The sequence below is a fragment of the Anthonomus grandis genome, chromosome 12, assembly GCF_022605725.1.
Source record: "Anthonomus grandis grandis chromosome 12, icAntGran1.3, whole genome shotgun sequence".
NCBI lineage: Eukaryota > Metazoa > Arthropoda > Insecta > Coleoptera > Curculionidae > Anthonomus > Anthonomus grandis.
Window position 1 is genome coordinate 16117853 of NC_065557.1, and position 3445 is coordinate 16121297.

Below are 3445 nucleotides of genomic sequence, written 5' to 3' on the forward strand. Positions count from 1 at the left end.
TCGTCCGTTGAAAACATGTTTTTAGCTATGTCTGTCTACATGGAAATAAAGAGATAGAAATCTATATAAAGGCGCCAGGTCTAGGGAATAGGTTGCAGGGGGGTTCAAAACGTCTCGTCCAAAGAAAGCTTAAAATTGTTAAATTTATACAAAAACTATCCAATATTTTAAAACTTGTCTCGTTTACTGTGTGACCACGCGAGGCTTTCATGTTGAGGAGGCATTTTCTACAGCTGCGATAGATTCAGTTCATTTAATAGAGAATTTTTATGATTTTTGTAATCATCTGCCATTTTCATCTCTAGACAGAATAATGATTATAAACAATTTAGGAAATTTTAGAAAAGTTTAATTAGGCATGGTTTTTATTTATTATCCTATTTATAGTTATATAAATCATCAATTTTAGTATGTTCTATTGTAATAATTATCTTTGGATAAAAATATAAATTACAGAAGGTTAAAAAGACCTATAAATCATATAATTTATAGATTTAAAAGTGTACATTTTCAGGGGTGAATCTTGATCTCATAAAATTGTCCAGTCTGTTTATATTATTCTGTAACACACATATTATTAACGAATGCCTGAACTTTCCCAAAGTCTATAAACAAGCTAATGTTCAGCCATTACTGAAAATAAATACTTCAAAGGAATATATAAGGATTTCAAAAGTAATTGAAAAGGTTATTACGGTATTAGGAACTACGAGGCTTTTTGGATTATTATATAATATGGATTTCGCACTAATCATAGTTGTTGGGAATGCACTTAAATAAATGAACGCCAATGAGTCGAATCTGTTTAATTGACTAAATTAGTAATATTAATAGCCTACTTAGGTTGTTTTTTATCTGCGGGGTAACAAGAAACCGTGCTATTTTAGTCTTAGAGCATATTTAGTTGAAGACACATTGGTATTATTTTATCGGGCGTATTTTTAAAAGTTTAATAAAATTACCGTCGTGTTAATAATAAACTGTGTTTTATTATTCGAACCGAGTTACGAAAGGAAAATCGGGTAGGTTTTTTACATCGTGACCCAAAAATAGTAGTGTTCATCTAACAAGGCTGGGATCAGAGAAAACTAGATATTTTAATATTGCTCGATTACACCAAAGCTTTCGACCGAATTATTCATAAAATATTAGTTAGCCTATTTCACTCATTTTTATTAGAGTGAGTGTAAAGATTGATTCCTGATGATAGATCTTCAAATATTACAGCTGTACGTCAAGAAAGTATATTGGGGTCACTTTTGCTTACAATTTAAATAAAAGTGGGTGAAATCGTAAAGATTTACGCTGATATCACGCAATTATACCTTTTATTTCCCGTAAGTAACTTAGCGATGCATAATGACAGACTGAATCTTGAACTTGACTTTTCAAGATATCAGTCATCTTATATAATACTTGAATTATATGCAGAAAAATTTTGGAAATTGAACTATCAATATTACTGAATCATCCAAGTCCTCGGTTGTCAACTCAACTCAAAACTCAGAGAGACATACTAATAATGGATAACAAAGGGAAGTTTTATTACTTTTTCTTATTGTCGCAGTTTAACTATGGCAATATTGTATGTAATAATATATATGTTGTTTAGTTCAGTTTGAAAGGAAAAGAAAACAGAGTCTGAAACTCTTGTTTAAGACTTTTGGTGTTCGATGGTGTTTGGTGAGCCAAAATAATCCCCAACAATTTCGGGCATAAGTGCGATTTAGCCGTAGTAAGTGTTTGGCCAGGTATTTATGAAACTCGAATAGTGGGTCCTTACTTTATTAATCGGACTCGTAACGGAGATTCTTACTACCAGCTTTAAAGATCGGATTTTGGATAGCCTTTAAAAAATTACTATATAGTATAGGTTCAGCAAGATGGTGCTCTCCCACACAATACACGACAAATTTCAAACTCTGTTACAGAAGGGTTTGGTCGACTGGAAATAATGGTCCTGTAACATGACAAAATCTTTTAGATAAAAGCCCTTTACTGAACTCGATCTCTGTCTTTCAGGAAATGCTGTTTTATTGCTGGATAATTTTTACATATTCTCTTCTCAAAAATTTGTTCGTGTGACTTTTACTGTCCATCCCTTTTTTATCTTCTCCCTACGTAAAACTGATGTGGATTCGGTGTATGTACCTTGTTTAAGGTTATAATATGAATACTGAAGGGTTTAAGAATAATAATTGAAATCAACTTTTATAAGAAAATATTTAAAAAAATTTATATTTTAAGAAAATAACTGCTGCAGGTAATAGTGAAATTGCACCTTAGGAACACTTTCATTCAAATAATTATTAAAATTCTTCGTCCTTTGCACTTTCCAGGGAATTCTGTATACCGGATTTTCTAGAAAGGAAAAATAAGAAATTTAAAAATGTTGAGGAGATGCGGTTAACGATTATAACAGATGCTAACAGATTAAGTAGACGAGAAATAAATCGCGTTGGGCTCAATATTCGTAAGAATGTAATTGTGTCCTAATACACAGGGACAACAATTTGAGCACTTAATATAATCTGATTTTAAGATAACTTTTTTTGCTAAATTTATCGTTTATTTATTTATTTACTAATGCGCGTTAAACCCAATATAAAATTGTTAATAATTTCCCTAGTTTTTTTTGAGTAAATAGATAAATTTAGTTCCTCCTGAAATATTTACAGGTGTTTCAAAAATAATAAGGGTGTAACCCTAAAGTAATGTGAGTGTGTGTTTTTCTGTTTATGTTGTATTTATAACGTGTACCTAACAATAATTGACAGTTTAAATATTGTCTTGTCAGTTTATGCGTCTACTGCAACAGATTTAGATTTTTTTTAGAAAATTCAGGTTTCTTAAAATAAAGAATATTACATGTGATGCATCATTAAAAAGGGAATTTTGAAAATGCAAAAATCCAATATGGCGTCTATAAGGAAAAGCCATGTTGATGATCGTTGGTAAAAAAAATAGGATCCATTCGGTTTTTTAAATTTTAAAACAACTTATTGTTAAGCTCTACAATTCTCAATTTTGCCTCGATTTAACCATCTTCGTATCTCTTATAGATTTCGAGATGCTCATGTTAAATGTGGAATTTGAGACACCCTATATATGTTCTTCTGGTAGAATATTATTGCGGTTCATATGTTGTCAATCGATTTTTAAATTAAAAAAAATCAAATTTTAGCGCCATTCCGAAAATGAGTTTTTGCAATATCTCAAAAACAAGATCTGATCGAAAAAAACAATTTATGTCATTTTCGAATTCAGCGAATCGAATACCTTAGAAAATTTACTATTGTTTTTCTGCATACTAGTGACTTTTAGGCCCATATCCTCGACTATATACAACAATTCATGACCTTGATTGATGCTTTGTAGAATACGTACAATCAATAGGTAAGCACCAATTAACTACTCCACGGGCAGTTTTACTGAATGAAAATCA